General features: G+C 54.2%; 1 protein-coding gene and 1 pseudogene across 3 annotated transcripts in view; both read right to left on the bottom strand.

Annotated features, from left to right (window-relative positions):
• The window catches only part of LOC101941665 (zinc finger protein 229-like), a 140,725-nt gene that overhangs the window by 37,647 nt on the left and 76,723 nt on the right, over nt 1-26,355 (bottom strand). The gene's annotated exons all lie outside the window — the stretch shown is intronic.
• LOC135983316 (zinc finger protein 883-like) lies at nt 1,198-10,673 on the bottom strand (annotated as a pseudogene).

Below are 26,355 nucleotides of genomic sequence, written 5' to 3' on the forward strand. Positions count from 1 at the left end.
AAGACTCTTTCCACTCCTGGATGACTCGGTCCTTGGAGAGTAGTTCACCAGAGACACAGACAGTGATTTGACTCATTTGCGCGGTCTGTGGGCATGGCTAAGAGGAGAGAACAGTTGATGAAAGAACACTAACAGCTCTACGCACCTCTGTACCAGAGCTTGATTTTTCCCTACACGTCAATTATTACGTCAGTGATGTCACTTCATATGCGATACTCATGGAGGAATTCTGTGCCCCCTGCGCAAGCACAAACTTCATGTGCTCCACATATTATTTTTCACCCTAGAGTAATTGATTTTGATGGACAAGCACTGCAATTACACCTTTTCCCCTCCAGGGGCTGCTGTGGCACAGGAAGAGAGGGCAGCTGGAGCAGCCAGCCAGAGAGGTGGGCTGTATCCCACAAAAGCTTATGCTCAGATAAATTTGTTAGTCTCTAAGGTGTTACAAGTACTCCTGTTCTTTTTTCCAGAGAGGGAGGGGATCAGAGGATACTTCACAGTTCTCTGCCCTGGCGTCAGGTGTGGAGGCAAGGAAAACAGGGGAGATGGACAAAATGGGACATATAGGGCTCCTGGGGGGGAGGGGAGTCACAGGAGCTAGTGAGACAACATTGAGGCCAGGAGTGGGGATGCAGGGACACATGGGAGTGAAAGGGGGCCAGGGACACACAGGGATGGGGGGGATGCAGGGACACACGGGGACAGAGGGCAGATGTGCCTGACTCAGTGGGAGAGGCCAAAGGTGAGCCAGGGTTCCATATGGGAGGATTCCCAAGTCTCTATCAATCATTCTTCCTCTCTCCCATCAAATCCCCCTTGTCCATACTTCTCCCACTCACATCCAACAACTCCCAAGCTCCTTCCCAGCAATTACTTCCCTCTCCCTCAGCTCCTTCATTACCCTTGGCTCTCCGAAGCCTTTGCACTGCTTCTGAGGGGTGCGGGAAATACATTTCAATATTGTAGTTTAAATGAATTATTACTCAACGTTCTGTGTTAACAGGTCGAGTAAGGAATCTATTTGTGAAAAATCACTTCCTGAATCTTTTTTGTTGTCTGTTGTTTGTATTGTTACAAACATAGTTGCTGATAGATAGTTTGAAATAAATTACCAAAATAATTGAAACTAGTGTGATTATATTGGGATATTTTGACAAATAAAATATGCAGAATTTTAAAATATGGTGTGCAGAATTTTTATTTTTGGCACAGAATTCCCCAAGGAGTAATGCAAAACGCTCTGTGCGCCCCTGCCAGTCACACAGTTCATCAGGCCTCATGGTCAGTTAGGCCTTAGTACATTTGGGCTGGTTTATCTTAAAAATTTACACTTCACATTGGCTTCTCCACACACCATCCGAATGCATCAGCTTCTTTAATAGCAAAGAATCACCTGGCTAGACCGACCTTTGTTACGCATTAGGTAAATAGTTCTTCTTCATCCCATTTCTATTTAAAATAGACGGTATGAGCAGTTCCTGAGTCTTCTTTCAATCACACGCACCGGGCTCTCCCGCCCCTCGGACCAATCCATGCTGAGACAGGACTGCAAATCCCATCTCCAGATGTCACCTAAGAGTCACCCCGGCTCAAAACGAGGTGGGTGGGGGTGGGGAGTTCCTGACTCAGTCCCAGCTGTGGGGGGGGTGGGGAGGGATTGTCCTGGCTGCCTCACAGCTCTATGTGTTGGGGGGAGTTTGACAGAGAGACCCCTGGCTGGACCCCACCTAGATGCAGGGGTCCCTAATGGAGCAGGCTGTGACCATCTACTCTAAAATCCCCCCACCTGTCTGCTCTTCCCCACACTGCTCAGTTAAGTCCCATTCCCTGCCCTTCACAGTCTCTGCTGGGCATCATGGGGACAGGACCACTCCCTGGTCTAATTCTGCTGGCACTGTGCCAGGCCCTCCAGCTGCCAGAAGCCCCTCGGGCCCTGGTGGTGGCAGAAGGGCGAGTAAACTGGTGAGTCAACTGGTTCCAGGTGAGGTTGCCCAAGTGAGCAAAGCATTTGCCACAGTCAGCACACCTGTATAGCCGATCCCCGCTGTGAATGCGCTGGTTATTCTCAGGTATTAGCTCTGTGCAGATTTTCTGCAGACAGTGCATTGGAATGGCCGTTCCTCGGTGTGTGCGCACTGATGTATTCACAGGTTGGAGCTGTGTGCAAAGCCCTTGCCACAGTCAGCACAGCGATCCGGCTGCTCCCCGATGTGCATGCACTGGAGCTGGGTGAGCTTGTTGGCATTGCTGAACCTGTTACCACAGTCGGCACAGCGATACAGCTGCTCCCCGGTGTGTGTGTGCGCTGATGTCTGGTCAGCGTACTGGCACTGCTGAAGCTTTTCTTGCAATCGCCACAGTGGTACGGCCGCTCCCCTGTGTGCGTGCGCTGGTGTATTCTCAGGGCTGAGCTCTGGGTAAAGCTCTTGCTGCAGTCAGTGCAGCAGTACGGCCGCTCCCCGGTGTGCGTGCGCTGGTGTGTTCTCAGTCTTGAACTCTGCGCAAAGCCCTTGCCGCAGTCGGTGCAGTTGTACGGCTGTTCCCCCGTGTGTGTGCGCTGGTGTCTTTGCAGGTGTGCAAACCGTGCAAAGCCCTTGCCACAGTCAGCACAGCGATACGGCCGCTCCCCGGTGTGTGTGCGCTGATGTATTCTCAGCTTTGAGCTCTCTGCAAAGCTCTTGCCACAATCACTGCAGCAATATGGCCGTTCCCCGGTGTGCGTGCGCTGGTGTATTCTCAGCTTTGAGCTCTCTGCAAAGCTCTTGCCACAGTCACTGCAGCGGTATGGCCGCTCCCCGGTGTGCATGCGCTGATGTTTTCTCAGAGTTGAGCTATGTGCAAAGATCTTTCCGCAGTCAGTGCAGCGATACGGCCGCTCTCCGGTGTGCACCCGCTGGTGTATTCTCAGCGTTGAGCTCTCTGCAAAGCTCTTGCCACAGTCAATGCAGCAGTACGGCCGCTCCCCAGTGTGTGCGCACTGATGTGTTCTCAGGCTTGAGCTCTGGGCAAAGCCCTTGCCACAGTCGGTGCAGCTGTACGGCTGTTCCCCGGTGTGCGTGCGCTGGTGTCTTTTCAGGTGTGCAAACCGTACAAAGCCCTTTCCACAGTCAGCACAGTGGTGCGGCCTCTCCCCTGTGTGCGTGCGCTGATGTATTCTCAGATTTGAGCTCTCTGCAAAGCTCTTGCCACAGTGCGTGCAGCGATATGGCCGCTCCCCGTTGTGCCTGCGCTGATGTGTTCTCAGGGCTGAGTTCTTTGCAAAGCTCTTGCCACAGTCAGCGCAGCAGTACGGCCGCTCCCCAGTGTGCGTGAGCCGGTGCTGCCTCAGTGCGAAGAGGTTCCTGAACCTCTTGTCGCAGTCGACGCAGTGATGGGGACCCTGGCCCATGGGGAGTCTCTGGTTTGGTCTCTGGCTGAGTTTACCCTGCGGATGGACCGTGTTCTGTGCATGGATCCCCCTGTGGGATATGGGATCCTGTGTTCCTGCTGCGCTCTCCCCACATTCAGACTGTGTCCTCGTTCCTCCCAGGACCCCGTGCCCTGCTGGAGAGAGCAGAGGCAATCCCGGTGTTAGATCATGGTTAGGGCTGCAGGTTTGTCATGGATGGAGCGATTTCCCCATTTGTCTGTGACTGTTTTTGGGATGGGTGCCTCACCCTGCAATGGCGGATCCTGTCCGACAGTGTTGGACCCAACGCCTCGCTCCGGGCACTGAGACCTGGCCCGCGGGGTTCCAGTGCCACTCAGATTTGCCCCCGCTCCCTGTCATGATGGCGGGGGAGGCGGGTCAAATTTCAGTGTATGGCCTTGGCCCCCATATGTTCTCTACCGCAGGGGTTCTCAACCTTTTTCTTTCTGAGGCCCCCCTCAACATGCTATAAAAACGCCCTGGCCCACCTCTGCCGCAATAATTGGTTTTCTGCATATAAAAGCCAGGGATGGCGTTAGGGGGTAGCAAGCAGGGCAATTGCCTGGGCCCCCAGGCTATGGGTCCCCCACAAAGCTACATTGCTCAGGCTTCAGCTTCAGCCCTGAGTGGCAGGGCTCGGGGACCTGGGCTTCAGCCCCATGCGGTGGGGCTTGGGCTTTCTGCCCTGGGCCCCAGAGAGTCTAATGCTGGCCCTGCTTGGAGGCTCCCCTGAAACCTGCTCATGGCCCCCTAGGGATCCCCAGATGCCTAGTTGAGAACCACTGCACTACCCCACACCAACCCCTCTGCACCAGGCCGGGGTTAGGGTTGCAGCTCTGGGAGAAGGGAGCTTCTTTGGGCAGCAAGTTCCCCCTGGGCAGGGCGAGGAGAAGGGCAGGTGTTGTAAAGGGGGGTGGGGGGAGTAGTACACCCAGCCAGTCAGTCAGTTAGCTATAAAAATCCTTAGTAGCTGTTCCCTTTGCCTCACCTGTAAAGGGTTAAGGAGTCTCACTGCTGTGCTTAGGTAAGACGAAGTGAGTGGGCATCTGGCCAAAAGAGCCAATGGGAAGGCCAGAAATTTTTAAAATTGAGTAAATACTTCCCCTTTGTCTCTCTGTTGTTGTTCTCTCGGCTGGAGAGACAGGGCAGCAGCTGTGGTGTAAGAAGCTTGGGGCCAGGTATGAAAATCATCAATACCCATACCTAGACTTTCTCATTTGCAACTACAGCTATGTAAGTAGAACAGGAAATGTTTAGTTAGACGCGATCGGGTTTATCTCTTTATTTTGGGCTTGTGGAGGCGTCTGTGCTAACAGGTGCTTTTGTTTTGTTTTTGTAACCTTTAAGCTAGACCCCAGAAAGCCATTCCTGGTGTTTAATCCTTGCAGTTTTTTTATTTTTTTTTTTTTAATATCTAACAGTAGCCTAATTTTCCAGATGCGTTTTCTTGCCTTTTTTTTCTTCAATAAATCTTACTTTTTTTTTTTTTTTTTTTTTTAAGAACATGATTGGATTTCTGTCTCTTAAGTGGTCCGTGCACATGTTTTTCAATGAGCTGGTGGCAAAATCTGATTTCTTTTTCTTTTCCTTTTCTCAGCTCTTCCCCGGAGGGGGACTGAAAGAGTTTGGGGGGTATCCCACAGGAAAGAATTTCCAAGTGCGCCTTCCTGGGCTCTCAAAGCTGTTCTGCACTTGGGTGGTGGCAGCATTTACCAACCCAAGACCAGGGTTTGGTAAATCTGCAGCCTGACTCAGGGTGGGTCTACCCTATGGTGTTTGTGCAGCACCTAGCGCCTGCTCCCACATGCGCTATGAATGTCTTGGGTCTTGTTTTAAGCTTAAATTGTAGCATGCCCAGGATACAGGCAGCGCCTGGTACAACAGGGCCCTGATTTTGTTTTCAAATTGATTTTGTGTTTATTTCAATCAGAGGGGTTTATTTATGTGGTATTGGTTCTTCACTTTCTTCTGTTTTATAGCATGAGGCCTGTTCCTCAGTATTTATGCTGTTATAATTATATTGTTTTGAAACTAGTTCAGTTGAGGGGCTACAATCCCTTCATGTAGATGCAGTAAGACCGGTTTAAAGCTGCTTAGAACAATGTAGCTTATTCCTGTGGGGGAGTGAGTCCGTTTCTAGGAATTCCTTTTGAAGAAGTCATTTACTCTCGGCCTGAGGTTCCAGTCTTTTTGCAAAACTAAAACTAAACTAAAATCCTCAAGAAGGTGAGGATTTGGGGGGGAGGTGTGTGTGTGGGAAGGATTTGAGGGGATGAGCAGTCACTCAGGGTTTGTGTGATGTAACCTGGAAAACATATCTGCATTGTGTCACAACCCGATCCCTGGCACTGCTGAGCTGGAAGGGGTGAATGGTGCCACCCAGCCTGTGGTCTACAGACAGTCACAGACGCGTTAGGGCTGAGGGCTGTGCTAAGCACTGACACTGAAGCAATGTAAGTGACAAAGGTTTCATGCCACAAAGAGCAGGAGGAGAGGGGATATGACAAAGGCCATTCCACCCCCCCTCCCTCACACCCAGCCCATACACCAGGGTGCTCGAAGTCATGGCCCGCAGGATGATTTAATCTGGCCCCCAAATGTGTCCACTCTCCCCACAGCAGCTGCCTGGCACGTGGGGCAGTTTTAGAGCATTACAGTGAAACACTGCAAGTGCCAGAGATCTGCTCTACACAATGGCATCCTCTGCGTCGCATCACCTTACACTAGTCATATGTGACTGATCCTGCCCTGCATCATTCCCAGCTTTCTCCTTGCTCGCTGGGGACAGGTTTCTCCAGTCTGAGAGGTCACATGCAAAGTGAAGTGGCGGGGGTGGGGTGGGGTGGGGTGGGAACCTGGAGAGGACAGCGCCTTCTCTGCCAAGGGCCAGTGACTCTGGGATGCTCTTGCAGGGGGCAGAGGCATGAAAAGCCATCTGAAAAGTCTCTAGGGCGCCCCTTACTTTGGTATGATTTTCTGAGGGGTGAGAAGTCTAGAAGGTGTTGTGGTCTATGGCTGGACAGGCTTGTCTTTCTACCCAGGTGCTTGTTTGCCCCCCAGCAGCCAGTCACACAGTCTCTCTCTCTCTTGCACTTAAATTTAATTAGTGAATTCTAAAATGGCTAACCTCTCCTGGCTGCAGTAATTATCCCTATGGTAACTTTAAAAAAAATTATAGCTAGGTTTTTTGTTTCTACTGGTGGCGCACATACCTCGGTGCACATAACAAAATTTATTTTGCAGATGGATGGAAAAAATGAGAGGGAACATTGCTCACAGCCCCAATGCCCTTTCCATTACACAGCTGGGGAAGCTGAGGCATGGTGGAGCTGTAGTGACTCGCTTCTAGAACTGAAGCGAGATCTTCCGAATCTTACTGCACTGTCCTACCCACTAGATAAATGAGACCCAAAAAAACTTCTCTCATTCCCTCAGCATCCCTCAAATCTCCCACCCCACCATTGTCCCATATCACAATTCCACCCCTCTTCCCATTTCATCACAACCCCATCGCCGGTCCATTTCTTTGTTGGGGCTTTGAGGCCCCATCATATGTAGGTCAGAGATTACCAATGCATAGAAGAAATAGGAAGTATTTTAAGAGGCTCCCCTGGCTTAACCAGGAGATTTGTAAAGACCTGAAATTCAAAAAAGAGTCATACAAGAAATAGAAAGTAGGTCAAATTACAAAATGAGTATTAAAAAACAACACACCAGCATGTACGGAGAAAATTAGAAAGGCCAAGGCAAAAAACAAAACTAAACTAGTAATATAAAGGGAAAAAACAAAGCATTTTACAAATACATGAGAAAGCACAGGAAAACAAGGACAGGCTAGGCCCATTAGTGTGTCTAGTTCTGGGCCCCACACTTCAGGAAGTATGTGAACAAATTGGGGAGGGTCAGAGGAGAGCAACAATACTGATTAAATGTCTAGAAAACATGACTTACGAAGAAAGTGAAAAAAATGGGTTTGTTTAGTCTGGAGAAGAGAAGGTGGGGGTGGGGAGAACCCCTGACAACACTCCTCCTGGACATAAAAGGTTGTTACAGTGGAGGGTGATAAATTGTTCTCCTTATCCACAGAGAACAAGACAAGATGTTATGGGCTTCAATTGCAGCAAGGGAAATAGAGGTTAGACATTAGGAAATACTTCCAACCTCTGAGGGTAGTTAAACACTGGAACAAAATTATCTAGGCAGGCTGTGGAATCTCCATCATTGGAGGTTTTTAAGAACAGGTTAAACAGACACCTGCCAAGGATGGACTAGGTAATACTTAGTCCTGTCTCAGTGCAGAGATGATTTCTAAGATTCATAGCTATCAAGGCCAGACAGGCTCATTGTGCCCATCCAGCCTGGCTTCCTGCCTATCTCAGCCAGAGACTCTCCACCAGCGATTTCTGCCTCTGGCCCAGTAACTGCTGGCGGAACAAGAGCGAAGCTTTGAGAGAGAATTGCCACATCTCCACCGACAGTTCCCAGCCAGTGAATCTCGCTCTGCCTTTACCGTCTACATCAAGGAGCGTTCCGCTAGCAGGTGTGTAAATCAGAAGGAACTGGATTATTATGACTCACCTGAGGAGGGGCTTTCAGGCCCAGAGTTTACCCTGGAGCCCTCAGCATCCTGGATCCAGAGTTCTGCCTCCCCTAGCTCGATCCGGTGGATTAAGTCTGGTTTGGAACCTGAAGAGCCTGTTTGGGAGGCAAAGTTTTATTACTAAAATGTTTGGGGGCAGAGACTTGTTTATATGTTTGCGCAGCACCTGGCACGACAGGACAACAAGCTCGCCGGCTGCTTTAGAGTAAAGCACAAGAGATCTCAAGCAGGAGAGTAATGAAATAAACCTTCCTTAGAGAAGATTTCGTCCGGTCTCTCACTCGTACTCTGAATCAGCAACGTCTACAACCCCTGTCTCACCTTGCAGTGGGGGCCGAGTTTAAAGCCTTGCTGGGCTAACTCTAGCTGTTCCATAGAAATATCCCATTCTGCAAACACCTTGGCCGCTATGCTATCCTGTGTCACTATGTTCCATAGGACAACTGTGTGACATGGATTTCCTTTAACCCACAGAAACACCAGTGAACACCCATTCGTCTCAGACTAAGAGACAGGGTGAATTATTTCACTTACCCAAATGTCTCCTGAAACATTTCTCATGGGGAAGACTTTGGAAGACGGGAACGTTGCTCCTTTGCCATCTTATGGCTGTTGAAACGTTTCGGGCATGTCATTAAGGCACATCGGCCACAACGTGTCATGGCAGGTGTCACCAGGTGGCGCCGTTACACAGACATTCCAGTTCTTTTGCACTGTTCAACTGTACAGTTGTTAAATGTACTATGTTCGTTCTTTTGGGGGAGGTGGGGAGCTGTTGCAGCAGCAGCGTTTTTTCCCTGCCTTATTTGTGTAACTAGAGTCAGGTCCTGAGGCAGAGTTGCTGCCCTCAATGTCTGGCTGGGATTCCTGGAAGAGATTGGTGCTCATGGGCTGTTTGCTACCACCACCAATGTGCCCTGACTGAGGTGGGTAATGCAAATAAACAAGTGACACTAAGCTTATCCCCAGGCTCTGTAGCCCTGAGTTCTCCTCCAACAGGGGCTGACCTGAAAGGGGCTGGCATATGCCACCACTCAGTGATAGGGTGCCACATGGTAACCAAAGCCTCGAGGGAACCCAAATGTTTTACAGCTGTGAATAAATGAAGGGAACTCAGTCCTTACCCAGGGAAACGAGAGTCCAGTAATTCCTCAGCATCTGGTCCCGGTACAGCTGCTTCTTTGGCTGGGATAAGAGCTCCCACTCCTCCCGGGTGAAATACAGAGCGACGTCCTCAAACACCACCTGGAGCTGCTGGCACAAGCGTTACACACTCAGCACCTTCCGCTCCAGCCCCCAGCCCGGAGTCTCAGCAGGGGACGCGGTTTCTAGGGGAGCGACTCCCAGGGACCCCCCGGCCCAGCAGCTGTGACCCAGGGAGACTCCCCCCCATCCCGCACAGCTCCCCCGGGACTGGGGGCCCTGATGGCCGGGGACAGGAGTCGCCCTCGGCTCCCCACGGGGCTCCGGGGCGGGGCGCTGGGCGGGGCCCGAATCCCAGGGCCGGGAACAGGCTCCTCCGCCCCGGCCGGAGTCCCGCCCCCGCCCCAGGCCTGTGCTCAGCCCCGCTCCCGCCCCGGCTCAGGCGCCTCCGGGCTCCTCTGCCCGGCCGGGGCCTCGCTCGGGGGAAGGGGCCGCGCCCGGCTCGACGTGTCCACCCGGCCAGGGCCCCAGAGCCGCCCCCCGGCCCCAGCGCTCCGGCTGCTGCAGCCCCCGGCCCCGGGGTCACTAGCGCGGGAGGGACCCGGGTCCCGGCCCCCCTCGGCCCCCAGCCGGGACCAGCCAGTGCCCGGCCGGGGAGTCCCCGCCCCGCGTCCTACCTGCGCCGGCACCGCTGCAGCCATCGCCGGGCTCGGCTCCGGCCCCGGCCACTTCCTCCAGCCGGGCAGCGACTTCCCGCCCCGCGGCTGGTGCCTCCCCGGGGCCGCCCCCAGCCCGCTCCCCGCCCTGGGGCTGCAGCAGGGACCCGCCTGCGCACGGGCCGGGCTGGCCCGGGAAGGCTCCGCTTGTTGGGCTGCGGGATGCGCCGGTGTATCAGCACAAAGTGCTCTCGCTCCCGTTTTGCTACTTTGGGTGTACTGAGCATGCTCACTCGAACTGAGCATGCCCAGTAACCTTCGTTGTAGCCACTGCCCTCTCTCTGCCCTTACTTCTACTTACGATTTGCTGCCTCCTCTTTGGGGGGGTTAAAAGGATTAAGGGGGCAAATCGCAGCGGGGGGCTGTCAGGGTCTGAGCAGGGGGCAGAATTTTACTGGCCTGGGGGGTTCAAGCTACTGTAGCTAGCGGCAGAAGAGGGGCTGAAGGGCAAAAATCGGTGGTGGGGGGTGAGAGCCGGGGTTAAGCTGGGGGGGGGGAGACACTGCCAGACCCCGTGCGGGTACAAAACCCCCGTTTAGGGAGGGGGAGGGGGGGGAACAGTGACCCCGTGGGATGAGCCACCCACTGTGCTCGCTAATCTAGGGGTGTGGGGGGGCAGAGGCTGTTTTTGTTGTTCTCACAGGGACGCTGCATGTTAGCCTCGGAGCAGGGGGCGGGTTCCTGGGGCTGGGGTCTTAAAGGCACAGGCCTCCAATTCCTAGCCTGTCAAAGCTTAATCAACGCAGCTCCTCTCTATCCTATACAAGTGTTGCAGGGCCAGGGCCTGGGCCGCCCAGATGGGGGGGCCAAGTGGGGCAATTTTCCGCAGGGGCCCCCACGAATATGTCAGAGGCTGCCCCCGCCTCCGTCTTCCCCCGGTGTCTCAGCGTGCCGCGTCCGGGAGCGGCCCTGGCGCACTGCAGTGCGGTGGCTCCAACGCTGTCCGGGGCTGCTCCTGGTCGCAGCACGCTGAGGCTCCAGGAGAGGGGGTAAGTGCCATGGTAAGGGGTGGGGCACCCCCCCCGACCCCATCCTAACCATCACCTAGGGTGACCAGACAGCAAGTGTGAAAAATCGGGACAGAAGTGGGGGGTAATAGGTGCTAATATAAGAAAAAGCCCCCCAAAATCGGGACTGTCCCTATAAATCGGGACATCTGGTCACCCTACCATCACCATCACCCAGCAACAGCCCATTATGTAATTGTAAATGTATACATACCATTAAAGCATTTAATGTTTTTAAATAATGTATTTAGTGTATTTTCAAATTATTACAAATTAATTTTTGAATGTATTTCACTGAGATTTCAAAATACATGTTACTATAGTATTGCAACTTTTTTTATGGAAGGGGCCCCCAAAATTGCTTTGCCCCAGGCCCCCTGAATCCTCTGGGCGGCCCTGTACACGGCTACGTTACTGATCTAGCCAGGAGACTTAATGCGGTGAAATATTGTACAGACACTCCCTCCCTCCAACTCTGCCTCTCACTTTTTGAATATGTAAAAGTGTCTTCTATCAGTTTCTATGCCTATATGAAATCACTGCAGTTCATTTCTCTTATATAACGTGCTGAGTTGCTAACTCCCTCCCAGAGCCCACATGTCTGCACCCCCTCCTGTACCCCAATCCCATGCCCCAGGTCAGAGCCTGCACCCCTCACTCAAACTACCCATAGCCTGCAACCCTCCTGCACCCCAACTCCATCCCAGAGCCTGCACCCCAAAAAGGGCTGGATTAACTTTTTGTGGGCCTGGTGCTAAACATATTTGTGGTCCCCCAGGGGGGAAAAAGGGACATGGGACATGGGGGGCAGAGTCCTCAGAGCGACGGGCTGGCCGGGGGCAATGGGAGATGGGTCACGGCACGGCAGGAACAACCCTGCTCCACCCAGCCCAGTACAATGGAACTGTTTACAAACCGGGAGCTGCCAGACGCACACTGGCCAGCCCGGCCCTGTGCTCCCATCATGCTTCTTCCCCTTCGGGGCGGGCCCATGACCCCAAGGGTGATACCAGAGTGGCCCCTTTGGTCGATCTGCTTCCTCCTGGCTAATGTGACAAATTGATCTATTGTACGATTGAGGCGCGCTGTTTCACGTATTTGTGTGTGAGTCCGTGAAAAGGGAGGTAAGCTTTGGGGGTACGGAGCATGCCCCTGAGCCCAAGGTGGGACCAGAGTGGCCCCTTTCATCGATCTGCTTCCTCCTGACTAGAATGCCCCTGAGCCCAAGGTCATACCAGAGTGGCCCCTTTCATTTTTTCCACTGGCTTCCGCCTTCCTTATTTCCAATGACTTGTCTGCTCATGCACCTGTCACTGGTCCATGGGGTTGCGAATCAGGAGGGATGGGGTTTGTGGTCAAAAACACTCACGGTCTGCTTCCTCCTGGCTAATGTGCCAAATTGATCTATTGGTCAATTGAGGCGCACGTGAAAAGACCCCCACAAACCCCCATGCCCAGTGCTCTCCCACAGACCACTCCGAACCACCCCCAGATCCTCTCACTGCCCAGTGCCCCCTAGCTGTAGACCCCCCACAGCCCTCCCACAACTGCACAGTGCCCTGCCCCTCCCCGCCCAGAGTCCCCCCACAGATTCCCTCACTGCCCAGTGCCCCCCACCGCCCCACTGCCACAACTGCACAGTGCCCCACCCAGACCCCTGCACACTTCCCAGTGCCCCAACACACACAGATCTCCCCACCCCCCACTGCTCAGCACCCCCCCAGACCCACTAGAGACCTACTCTCCCACACCCTAACCCCCAGCCACAATACCCGGCCCTGATGGGAGGTGACTGTGTCTGCCAGGCTGAGCCGGCAGCGCAGCCAGAGCTTGTCCTGGGGCAGGATAACTCCGGCCCTTGGGGTGCAATCAGCCAGGCTGGAGCAGGAGCAGGGCCTACCCGGGCCAGGCTCCCTCAGGACCCACATGCCTGGCAGGACCCAGCTGAGCCTCCCACACTGTCCCCCTCCCCCAGCCATCCTCTGGGACTGGCTGAGACTGGCCCAGCCTCTGCACCAATCCCAGGTGGCTCTTTCCCTGGGGAGGCAGGTGGGGCCCCACAGGTCCCAGGCAGTGGAGACAGCTGAGAGCTGGAGCAGTGCTGGGGAGTGGGGCATATCCCTGGGACATGACTCCTGAGATCCCACCCACAGCCATTGGCCCCGTGGCCAGCAGCCCTGCCGAGCCCACATGGTGGCCCCCAGCTGCTGGGTGATGAGCCCCCTACAGCAGCGGCATAGCCAGGTTCTAACATCAGGGATTTCTTGTATTATGTATAGTGAGTGTATTATATAAAAAACAGGTAGTAGGGTTTACAATGTTCTAACAAGAGATTATGCTATTATCATTATCCAGTCAACTTGCACACCACTATTTTGAATTAGTGATAATTCACAGAGAGAGAAAGAAGAAAACTGAATTTAGAGAATAATTATTAAACAGATTCTTGGTTATTCACTCCAGTCCATAGCACACAGCACCATAAACCCAGTAGAATCTGGCCAAGAGAATATTCACCTCAAATTGTCATCTGCTACACTCCCCTCCCCACCCCCCCGGCCCATTCCCAGTCACCACTATTCAGCAGGTCCGCCCAGAGGGGGGGGGGCAAGTGGGGCAATTTGCTCCAGGCCCGGAGTATGTCGGAGTCTCCCCACACTTCCGTCTTCCCCCATCCCATCCCCCGGCGTCCTGGATGTGGCACGCTGAGGCTCCGGTCGAGGGGGTAAGCGGCATGGTAAGGGAGGGGCCGGACAACCCCTGGACCCCATCGCCCCACAGCCATGACCCCCAGCTCCAAGCCCAGCCCCTCTGAGCCGGACACTCCCCTTACCCCATCTCCCCACATACCTGAGCCCAGCCCCTGTGAACCGGGCACCCCCCAACCCAGAGCCCGGAGCCCTGGGCAAGCAGCACCACCCCCAGGCAGCGACAGCCCATTTGCACCAACCATCACCATCACCCAGCGAGAGCCCATTATGTAACTGCAAATGTCTACATCCCATTAAAGCATTTAATGTTTTCAAATGTTGGATTTAGTGTATTTTCAAATTATTACAAATTAATTTTTGAATGTATTCCACTGGTTATTTTTTACATTTCCAAATACATGTTACTAGAGTATTGCAACTTTTTTTTATGGAAGGGGCCCCAAAAATTGCTTTGTATATGATGCAAATTGGAAGAGTAAAGTCAAAAAAATCCCTTTTCACGGATTCACACACAAAAAAGTGAAACAGCATGCCTCAATCATGCAATAGATCAATTTGGCACATTAGCCAGGAGGAAGCAGAGTGTGAGTGTTTTCAACCACAAACCCCATCCCTCCCGTTTTGCAACCATCCCCCAGAGGAAGCAGACCGGGAGTGTTTTCCACCACAACCCCATCCCTCCCGTTTTGCAACCATCCCCCAGAGGAAGCAGACCGGGAGTGTTTTCCACCACAACCCCATCCCTCCCGTTTTGCAACCATCCCCCAGAGGAAGCAGACCGGGAGTGTTTTCCACCACAACCCCATCCCTCCCGTTTTGCAACCATCCCTGGACCAGTGACAGGTGCATGAGCAGCCCAGTCATTGGAACTAAGCACGGAGAAGCCAGTGGAAAAAATGAAAAGGGGCCACTGTGGTCTCACCTTGGGCTCAGGGGCACGCTCCGTTCCCCCCCAAACCTTACCTCCCTTTTCACGGATTCACACACAAAAAAGTGAAACAGCATGCCTCAATCATGCAATAGATCAGTTTGGCACATTAGCCAGGAGGAAGCAGACTGTGAGTGTTTTCAACCACAAACGCCATCCCTCCCGTTTTGCAACCATCCCCCAGAGGAAGCAGACCGTGACTGTTTTCGACCACAACCCCATCCCTCCCGTTTTGCAACCATCCCCCAGAGGAAGCAGAGTGTGAGTGTTTTCCACCACAACCCCATCCCTCCCGTTTTGCAACCATCCCTGGACCAGTGACAGGTGCATGAGCAGCCCAGTCATTGGAACTAAGCAAGGAGAAGCCAGTGGAAAAAATGAAAAGGGGCCACTGTGGTCTCAACGTGGGCTCAGGGGCATGCTCTGTTCCCCCAAACCTTACCTCCCCTTTCACGAATGCAATGAAAGCGGCCACTCCAGTCAGGAAGCAGATCGGGATCGGTTTTGACCACATACCCCATCCCCTCCTGATTCGCAACCCCATGGACAGGCGGTAGCAAGTTAACAAACAGTTTACCAAACTGCTACGCTGCGTGGCAGAAACCGCTCCCAGTTGCAAAAGGGGAGGGCTGCACTTTGTGCTGATACACCGCCTCCAGCCCGCTCCCCGCCCTGGGGCTGCAGCCGGGACCCGCCCTGATCCAGCCCCGCTGCGCTCCCCGCTCGGCCCCGCACCTGCGCCGCCAGCTCCAGCAGCCGGGGGAGGCCCCGGACGCCTGGGTCCCAAGTCCGGCCGCCGGGGGCGCTCGCGGCACCTGGAGCCCGGGCGGAGGGGACCGTTACAGGGCAGCCCGGTCCCTGCCCCTGGGCTGTGAGTGGGGCCCCGCTGCGCCGTGGGGAGCTGGGAGCTCGGACTCCTGGGTTCTCTCCCGGCTCTGGGAGGGGAGCGGGGACTAGTGGGTACAAGAGGGCCCCGGCCAGACTCTGCAGCGTGTGTCACAGTAAGACAAGGGTCTGGTTGTGTGGTGTGTTTGTTGCTAGGCTGTGTGATGTTGGTGCGTTTGTTACAAGGGATCACAGCCTGGGGTGTGATCCTCTGTAATGTGTGTGTTAGAGGAGGGTTGTGTGTATGAGCATTACAGGAGCTCTCACGGGGCTGTAGTGTGCGTGTGTTTCAGGAGCTCACACCCATGTCCCTGCCCAGCGCCATGGGGAGGGCCGCTGCCCCGTACAGATGCCGTGTTCTGTCCTCGGTGATGGCACTGAAGAAATTGCCCCTGTCCCCCGCTCATCATGCCGAGCCCTGCCCACCTCAGGTGCCACCTCCGCCTGCCACTACAAATGGTTCAATGTCAAGCGCATCAAGGGCCCGCGGGACGCGGAGCGCAGCCGGCTCTTCCAGAAGCTCACCGTGCTGCTGCGCGTCGCTGGGAAAGGTACCGGGGCAGGAGAGGTGGATCCTGTGTGTGATACAGCCCCAGCCAGAGGGAGCGCTACAGAGCCCTGCCAGCTTCCCAGTGCCCCACAGGCCCGGTCACAGCCAGAGGGGGCACTACAGAGCCCTGCCAGCTTCCCAGTGCCCCACAGGCCCGGTCACAGCCAGAGGGGGCACCTCAGAGCCCTGCCAGCTTCCCAGTGCCCCACAGGCCCTGTCACAGCCAGAGGGGACACTACAGAGCCCTGCCAGCTTCCCAGTGCCCCACAGGCTCGGTCACAGCCAGAGGGGACACTACAGAGCCCTGCCAGCTTCCCAGTGCCCCACAGGCCCGGTCACAGCCAGAGGGGGCACTACAGAGCCCTGCCAGCTTCCCAGTGCCCCACAGGCCCGGTCACAGCCAGAGGGGGCACTACAGAGCCCTGCCAGCTTCCCAGTGCCCCACAGGCCCGGTCACAGCCAGAGGGGGCGCTACAGAGCCCTGCCAGCTTCCCAGTGCCCCACAGGCCCGGTCACAGCCAGAGGGGGCGCTACAGAGCCCTGCCAGCTTCCCAGTGCCCCACAGGCCCGGTCACAGCCAGAGGGGGCGCTACAGAGCCCTGCCAGCTTCCCAGTGCCCCACAGGCCCGGTCACAGCCAGAGGGGGCACTGCAGAGTTTTCCCAGCCTCCCAGTACCTGACGGGGCCCAGGCAGAGGTTGTGGCTACAGAGCCCTGCCAGCCCAGCCTTGACCACTAGCACTGACCCTGTTGCCCCTAACCCCAGCACCTCCTAACCTCTGTTAACGCAAGGCCAGCACCGTCCCTGCCTTCTGGAGCAGAGGATGCAGGTTTGTGGGGTAGCATTTCCCCTTCTCATCCTTTCTCCACTGGACCTTTCCTCTGTCTCACAGCATCTCCCCTAAGGGGGCTGAGTCTCTGCCCATCTCTCACAGCTGTTTCGCATAAGAGGGGAGCAGCCCAGTCTCCGTGGTTCAGGCGGCCTAAGATAACAGCTAATAGTGGCTGAAGAGAGGAAGGGCCCTGCAACAGGTGGTTTGGAGCAGGGAGGGTCACCAGGGGCCTCAGGACTCCTGGGTCCCATCGCCAGCTCTGCAAGGGGGATAGTGGGTTATAGCAGGGGGGCTCAAAGTCAGGATACCTTGATTCTATCCCTGGCTCTGGGAGGGGAGTGGATTGTGGTGGATTAAAGCAGTGGGGGCTGGGAGTCAGGACTGCCCTTGAGTGGGGTCCCAGCTGCGTCCCCCTTGTGACGCTCCATCTCTGTCCATTGCAGCAGGGGGACCCAACCCTGATTTCAACACCAACCTGGCCAACATCATTGAGCAGTGCCGGAGCATGGTCTTGACCAAATCATCCACTGAGGTGGCCATCAAGGGAGGGGCACGTAGCTGCGTCCTGCCAGCCGGGCTCAGGGGCTGCAGCCTTTTTGAATCCTCTGGGTCAGGCCAGACCATGCTGAGGTGTTACAGGGAAAAATTAAAACCATTATAAACCTATATGTTCCCCCTTCAGGGGACGCAGGATCTTGTACCTGGTATCAGGGTCTATCGCTGTGGAAGCAGCTGGAGATGTTGGTCCCACCCTCCTTCCAGTGTGGTGCAAGGAAAGAAGACGGAGACAGAAAGACGTTCCAGAACAAAAGGTAAGTGTATGAAGGTTGGTTTACAATAACTGGGATAACGGGGAAAAGGAAACAACTGTCATAAAACATGAGCAAACTGGGATCACAAAACAAGGAGCTTGAAGCAAACTAAAATAATAAAATCCCCTAAAGTCCTGCTGCTGTCGGATGCTTTCTCTGGCCAGGCCGGGCGTTGGAGTGCGTCAGACCCAGGACCTACTACCCCCAGACCTGGTGATGGCCTGAAGGGAGGAACGCTGGATCGTGCTGCAGGTGGACTCGGAGCCAATGGCAGGAGTACGGCCAGGAACCCTGGATGCGGCAGGTACGTCGATGGTATGGATGAAGATGCGCTGTCTTTCAGGATTCGCTGACTTGTGATCTGAGGGGCTGGACAGTCACCTCCCAGCAGGGCCGGTGAGTGTGGCTGGGAGGCAGGGCGAGGGGAGGGGGGTCTCTGGAGGGTCACCTCCCAGCGGCTGTGAGGGGGAGGGAGGATCTGTGTGTGCTGGGGCACTAGGGAGTGCGGGTTTGGGGGGGGTGGGGGTGCTGGGCAGTTGTGGGGCTGTGGGCAGAGGGGCACTGGATAGAGGATGGTGTGCAGGGTGCTGTGCATTTGTGGCAGAGTCTGGGGAGCGCTGGACATAGTGGGTCTGGGGGGCTCTGGCCATAGGGAACCAAGGGGGGTGTTGGATGGGAGGGGCTGTGTGGCGCAGCATGGCCTGCCCCAAGGGGAAGGGGCACGCTGGCAGCACATGGCCAGGTGGGCCACTGTGTGTCTGGCAACTGCTGGTTTGTAAATAGTGCCCTCGCTCTGTGGCCATACTTCCTCATGCCATGCTCCATTGCCCCCACGGTGGCCCACAGATATGTTTTGCGCCGGGCCCACAAAAGGTTAATCCGGCTCTGGATGGGCTCAGTGATACCCCAGTGTATCAGGTGGCCCCCCGAGGGTGGGATTGCAACCCGACACAATAACATCAAAAGTAGGTCTAGAAATCAAAACTCTTTTGTCGCTTGAGTACCTGCCCTGAACCCTGCAGCACATCACCAGAACCTTTCCATTGTGCCCTTCCCCTCCCTCCCACTATCAGCCCTTACCAGTCACCTCTCACATCATCCATTTTAGTTGCCCAGAGGGTGTTAACTCAGATATGAAGCAATTAGCTTAACACAACTCAAAATGACTTTTTTCTACATATCGGTTGGAGCTGGCATGGAGGTGATTTCTCCAGCTCAGCTTCACCATAGCAGTGACTGGTTCTAGAGACAGCGAGGGAGTTCATTGAGGTGATTCACTCAAGGTGTGTGACAGCCATACGCCTGTTCTCTGGGGGGATTTCTCAGCAGTTGCCCAAGACCGGACTTTAAAATCCAGAGTCAATAGGGTGCTTGACAGCAACCAGACTCAAGTTGTTACCCAGCAGGGGGTGCTCTCCCTGACCAAGCAATGCTAGTCCCACTCATGGCTCCTTCATGCAGACATTGTGACTTCAGGAAGCGACGTGCTGAACAACATGGGACATTTTATACCATTTCTGTTGACTCCCTGCCCCATACCAAACTTGTCACAAATGATTGTCAACTTAATTTTCTGTTTTTGGCTAAGATACTGATTTTTTTAAAAAAAGTATTGAAATTGGATTCAGGATTGTTAGCAAGCATTTTTGGCAAACAAAGTTGTTAAATGAATCTAAATGGCAACACAGTTCTGAGTTCATGCTTGGCTCACCCCCCAGCTTGCTGGTCCAACAGCTGCAGTAGAGGAGGAGATTGGTGGAAAGCTGCAGGACCCCAAAATCCACCTCTTGGGGTGAAGAGTGGTAACAGCAGCAAACCCTCAGGTCTGATCACACGCCACTGGGCACCTCTGCCAGCCCAACGGACCATGGTGAAGTTAGCACAGCATCTGATCTCAAGGACGGGGCACCCACGAACCACAGCAGTTCATTCTGCCCTGCGCAGCGCCCCCGGATGAGATGGATCACTGCCAGCCTGGGGGAGAGACGCACTCCCCAGCTAGGGTGATCAGATGTCCTGATTTTATAGGGCCAGTCCCGATATTTGGGGCATTGTCTTATATAGGCACCAATTACCCGCCACCTAGGGTGACCAGACAGCAAGTGTGAAAAATCAGGACAGGGGGTGGGGGGGTAATAGGAGCCTATATAAGAAAGACCCAAAAATTGGGACTGTCCCTATAAAAGTGGGACATCTGGTCACCCTACCTCAACCCCCTGTCCTGATTTTTCAGGCATACTATCTGGTCACCCTATCCCCGCCCCCAGCCCAGCCATCTGTGTGTAATAATTCCTGTTGCATGGGCTGGCTGCAGAGGAAGTCAGTCACTTTCAGTTTCACTTCCTCGGCATGCAGCCAGACAGCCCCTCACCCCCACCCCGCAGCTTTACCCAACCAAGCCCTGCCAGAGGGGAGGGGTGAAGAGAGGGGTGCTCCATGGGGGGGGGAGAGAATGCACATTATGGGGGTAACAAAAGATACTGCCAGAGCCACCCAGCCTGCCTCACCTCACGCTGGGGAGAGAGTCACACTCACAGGTGAGTTCCTTCCCCCACCCCTTCCCAGAGACCCCAGCAGCCAATCCCCTCCCTCAGACTGGGCTGCAGGCAGCCCATTCAGCTCTCTCTAGGACATAGCCCTGTTGTTACATGCTCCACTGCTTCCCCTCCGTTCCAGCAGAGCGGTGCCCCTAGACAACCTGGTGCCCTAGGCAACTGCCTATGGCTAAGGACGGCCCTGGCAGGGCCAGCTCCAGGCACCAGCTAAAGAAGCAGGTGCTTGGGGCGGCTAATATCAAGGGGAGGCACTCTGGCCGCTATTGGGGCGGCACGTCCGGGTCTTCGGCGGGAAGGACCTGCCGCTGAATTGCCACCGAAGAGGAGCGGCGCGATCGTGCTGCCGCGGCTTTTTTTTTTTTTCTTCTTTTGCGCCGCTTGGGGAAGCGGAAAACCTGGAGCCAGCCCTGGTCATTGAAATCATTTGAGAAAAATGTAGAAAACATCCAAAAATATTTAAATAAATGATATTCTATTCTCAGAGGGGTAGCCGTGTTAGTCTGGATCTGTAAAAAGCAACAGAGTGTCCTGTGGCACCTTTAAGACTAACAGATGTATTGGACCATGCGTCTGACAAAGTGGGTATTCACCCACAAAAGCTTATGCTCCAATACATCTGTTAGTCTTAAAGGTGCCACAGGACTCTGATATTCTATTATTCTTGAATAGTGCAATTAAATCACGATTTATTTATTTTTTGATTGCTTTACAGCCCTAGTTGAGATCCCTGCTTTGTGGACACAAAGAACCCAAATCCAACAGAAAAAGCCCCAGTTGTATTGAATATTTTCTGTCCGACATAGGATCTCTTATTCTGAGATGTGAGCATGAAAGTTCTGGCTAGATTCAAGCCTGGGAAATGTTTAAGAAGCAAAAGTAGGCCGTGCCTTCTATATGCCAAAACCTCAGTGTAAGTCTCTGTCAAGTTACTGACCTCCTCTCCCTTCCACAAATCAAGGGCTGTCCATGCTAAGCGTAACATGGGAGGACCATATGAAATTGCAAAACAGGGAGTATGGGGTTTCATATCTACCCTCTACTGGGCCACGCTGAACCAACTAATCCATAGACCGCTTCCTTCCACTAGCATCTGGCCTGATACTGAAAACCTTACTCACACAATGAGTCCCTTTGAAATCAGTAGGACTGCTCAGGTGAGTAAGTCTTTGTAGAGCAACATGAACTGTTGTCCATATGAGTCCTCGTTTCCTGGTGAGGGCAGCAAGATGTGCACACAGACCAGTCCTCCAGAAGCGAACACTTCACATGCATCAACCTGACAACGCGGTCACAGTGAGAATGTGTGAACTGGGCTCTCCAGCTGGCACTCAGAACAGGATGTTTCAGGAGCATGCATGCAGAGATGCACCTCATCATACCAGGCTAAGAGCAAGCCCTTCTCACCCCCCACCCCTTCATAGCACCAGACAGAGCAGATAGAAACTGCCCTCTCTGGGTCCTGTTTCTTAAGCTTTTGAAATGGATGGAGTAGATTTGTATCATCATTGCAGCCAGAAGCCCCATTCGTGGCCAAGGCCCCCCTGCAGTAGATACTAGAGAGAGAGAGAGAGAACAAAAGATGGTGCCTGCCCCACAGAGCTTCCAATCTAAGTACGAGACAGCTGGATACAGACAGACATACAGGGAAACAATATTGGTCAGCATGATGGGCAGTGGGCATTGCCATGGGATGGTGTTTCTGTTAACCCAGGGGAACCTCTTGCTGGCTCGGTTCATGCTGCTGCCCGGAGACCAGGGGCTGGGCTGGGCTTGGCTCACACACGTTGAGGGAGTGCTCCTTTAGCTGAAGTGGAGAGAAGCTGCATTTCCGGGGTCTGGTCCTGGCTCCCGGGGGTTTGAGAGATTTAATGTGTGTCTGTTGCCTACGTAACACCAACAGACCCCGGTCGTTGGCCAGCAGGATTGAACCTGGGGCCTCTGGAGCCTAGTGCATTGGCCTCTACGGCCTGAGCTAAAAGCCATAGGGCTGTTAGCTAAGGTTGTAGAGCAGAGTCGGTCAGTCATGTTCTTTCTCTCCCTCTCCAAAATGGTTTGCAGACCACATCCTCTTCTTGCCTCAGCCCACTCCCTCAGTCTGAACACACCTGCCTCTACTCCTGTTTCATACGCTCACTCAGATTCCTGCCCCTAGTTCCAGAAGGAGCTCAAAGGTCAGGTTTCCCTGTTCTGGGAGACTCTAGTGAAAAACTGTTGATCCTTCCCCTCTGTCTGGGAGCTGTACCCATCATCCTGGTATCTGAACACTCTTGCCTCCTTTAAAAATTATGTTCTTAAACTAGATTTTGTTGTTTCCAAACACTTTTTTTTATGGGTCTGCCTTAAAAAAAACTGTCACTAAAAATTCCCCATGCGAGTGTAGCAAGGTAGCAGTAGTGTACTTAAATGTTCTGCCATAGCATTATAGGTAAAAGATCTTACCTTACTCCATTGATTCAACATGCAGTTTTGGAGTTTCTTCTTTCCTTTTAAGGTGCCCTGTGGGGTACTGGCAGTGCTTTGCTGGGAGCTTTAATGGGCTCCTACAAAAAGCAGGGAGCCAATGGCTGGACAGATTTCTTCAGGTCTCCAAGTCTAACAAGATTCTAGAGGAGCCTCCCTTCCCTCTCCTTTGCACTCCAGTTGCAAGGAAGGGGGCTTGATGGGAAATTATCTTCCAATTTTTCATTCACCAGGAGGAACCACCAGCTATTCTCCACATAACATGCTTCAGCCAAATGGAGCTTTGGGGCAAACACCGGAGACTAACTCCAATGCATCTGCAGTTCTGGCAGCACAAAGTGTTCAAAAAGCACAGTTTTAAAAGTTTATAAACAAACTACATTTAATTACAGTTAAGATTGCATCAGGATCCACCCCCATAATACCTTTAAAGAAAGTGGTCATCTCAAAGGGACTTTAGCAATGATAAATGTAGACTAACATCCCAAGAGCATGGAGAGTGTGTGACAGATGTGCTGAGCTGTTGGTATAAGAACATACGAGATCATCGTTGAGGTTGCGTGTGAAAGCCCAAGTTGAGGTGCATGTTGCTCTTCAGTATACATTGGAGATGGAAGGAAAAGCCGTTTGGAGCATTTTATCCACAGCATCGTAGGCAACGTATGTGAAGGTGGCAAGTAATGAAGCACACTTTTTGTTTCCACACTGTTAAGGTTTTGGGTGGGTCATGACGCAGCCTTAACGGTCACTAACTGTAGCTTTTGTTATACAGGTGTGGTTAGCTCCTGTGAGTAGCTCCTCAGGGAATCAGAAAGAGAAAAGGGGGAGCTGCATGTGTCTGGGAAGCAAGAGAGACCCTGTGCTGCTAAACCCACTGCAGGCTGCACCAACCCCCTGAAGGATGTGTGATGCTGCGATATGGCTCAATCCAGGCTGTGTCTATGACACTTCATCCCCATGTGGGAAGGCAGTCCTACCACCAAGTTCACTTGTGCCTCAGTTTCCTCTATGGGTGGCAGTTTTCTTCCACCTTGGTGGGAGACTGGAAGAGGTTTAGCCTCCAAGTCTTCCAGAGTAAAATGTCCAAAATACCCCATGAACATAAAGCCTGTCATCTGCTATCACAGCCTCAATGGTCTTCCTGCACGTCTCTGGGCCCACCGGTTCTCCCCTTTGTGGTAGTGCGACGACTCACTGCTGTAGCACCTCCTGCGGTTGATCCAGGGAATTAGCTCTTTCCACTCAGGAGTGCCCTCTGCAGGCTGGTGTCCCGCTTGCCACTGGCCCCAGTGTCCCTCCCGGACCCCGGGGCCCCTTACCTCAGGGTTCCACCCAGGGCCGGCTCTAGGCACCAGCAAACCAAGCACATGCTTGAGGAGGCACATTTTCGGGGGCGGCATTTCGGCCATCCTTTTCCCCCCCTCCCCCCTTTGGGCGGCAAAAGCCTAGAGCGGGCCCTGGCAGCAGCAGTGCGTCATGTGCTCGGGGCACCCTGGGGCCACTGTGGTTCGCGCCACCAGCCGCGGGGGAGTAGCACCCGCACCTTGTGGCTGGGCCGGGCGGGCTCCAAGCGGGGGACACTCTGGCCGCGCACAGAGCCACCTGCAGGTGCCGCAGGGCGGCCGCCCCCCAGCGCCGCAGCCGAGGTTGGGCAAAGCGGCCCGAGCCGCCCAGGGGCTGTGGCAGGGCAGCCAGAAGCAGCAGCGGGGCCATAGAGGGCGGGGCGCTGCCATGCGGGGCCCACGTCCCGTTCTCCAGGGCTCCGCTCCTTCTGGGGCTGCCCTGTCCCGGCTCCTCAGGCCCCTGCCAGGGCGGTCCCCCGGCTCTGCCCTCCCGGGTCCCAGCCAGTCCTGGAGGCAGGAGCCCTGGCTGGAGGGACCCTGGGCTGAGGCGCAGCCTGGGAGCCCCGCTGCTTATCCTGACCCTGCCAACACCGGACCGGCTGGAGGCGAGGGGGGAGCGGGCGGAGTCAGCACTGGTGGGGAGAGCCCAGGGCTGGGGTGGCAGGGGGGTGCGGGGAAGAGAGCCCAGGGCTGGAGGGGGGTGCAGGGGAAGAGAGCCCAGGGCTGGGATGGGGGGCAGCTAAAATTTTTTTTGCTTGGGGCAGAAAAAACCTAGCACTGGCCCTGGTTCCACCCCATGCAGTACCCCACAGTCTCACTGGGTCTCCCCTCCCCAGGGAACCCCCAACCCCACCTCACCCTTGGCTACTGCCAGTCACCATCTAGCCCCCACTCACTGGGGCGGACTGCAGTGTAAGTGCTACTCATCATTGGCAGGGAGGGTTTGGACCTGTTGCCTCTGCCTGCCCTTGGACTGCCCCTCTGCAACCCCATTACCCTTCTTGGCCTTTAACAAGGCCTGCAGCCTGGGAGTTTTCCAGGCCAGAGCTCCCCAGCTCCTCTGGCCTTTCCCTAACCCTGCTCCACTTTAGGTACCTCGCTCAACAGCCAGGTCTATCCCTTTCAATGGCTAGGGAGAGACTGCCTAGCTCCAGCCTAGCAGCCCCTTTATAGGGCCTGCTGTGGCCTGATTGGGGCGTGGCCCAGCTGCAGCTGCTTCCCCAATCAGCCCAGGCTTACTGGTTCCCCGCCACAGCCCTCTTGCAGGGCTGTTTTAAGCCCTTCAGGGCAGGAGCGGGGTTACTGCCCTGCTACACGGGGTTTAGTCCTCCACTGCCTGAGGCAATAGCCCAATAGTTCTCATAGCCCTTCCCAGGGTTTAGTCCCTTTGGAGAGCCTGGCAAGTTCTTCCCCTTACACCCCTCCTTCCTCTCACCTTATTACCTCTTTCTCTGTTTCCTACCTGTCTCCTGAGAGTCTTTGCAATCACTGCAAACAGCTGTGTTGACGTCACTAGGCCTCACCCTAGGTAACTCGGGAGGGTGGAAGGCCACTAAGTGTCAATGAAGCCTTCCTGCACTAGGCCTAAGTGAACCAAACTCTATCCTTCCATGTTTAAACTCTAATCAACCTCAAAAGCCAGGTGCAATTGGAATATGTAAGCAACCAGTTATCTGTGTGCAACCCCCTGCTCAAGCGGTAATAATGAGGCCTGCATGTTTCTGGCTGAAGGGAAAAAGGACAAGATAACGGTTTAAAGAAGTTACTAACAAGCTAGGCTTATAGCTGCCAAGAATAACTTAACTATTACCAGGGACGGGAGGGGTAGAGGGAGGAATGGGGGGGGGGAAAGGGAGGGCTAGAGCGGAAAGGGGGGGGGGGTGAGGCTTAACTGCAAAATGTATAAAAGAAGAAAAACTGTTCCTGTTAGTGTGCTTGATCTGAGATGTGCCAGTCTCCTAGCACCGCTTTGGGATCCCAAATAAACTTTGTTTTCTTCTCCACCTGGTGTGTTTATTGACGCGAAGCACACCGGGCAACGAACCCGCTGTTGCTGTCCTTGGGCACCTTGTGCTGGCAACAGCTGTGGCCTTCCTAGGACAAGGTTAATTCTTTCCCTGTCAACCCAGCACTAGGAGTATAGACATCAGTACACATGGCAGAAGTCCAGCTCCCTGCCAGCCCAAGGATGTAGCCTCTCGTGGACTTTTGGAACCTGATACAGACAGGAGTGGCTGCATTCCCCTAGCATGTCTAATTACTGTGTTTGTCTGGCCTACTAGTGTGAAATATCACTCAAAAACCTTCAAACCTACTAATCTGTGACGCCTGCAATGTGTGACCAGACATATGACCAATGACTGAAATGTGAGGCGCCTGTATTCTTTTGGTGATTCACACC

This window comes from Chrysemys picta, chromosome 4 (genome assembly GCF_011386835.1).
Source record: "Chrysemys picta bellii isolate R12L10 chromosome 4, ASM1138683v2, whole genome shotgun sequence".
In the NCBI taxonomy this organism is placed as follows: Eukaryota; Metazoa; Chordata; order Testudines; family Emydidae; genus Chrysemys; species Chrysemys picta.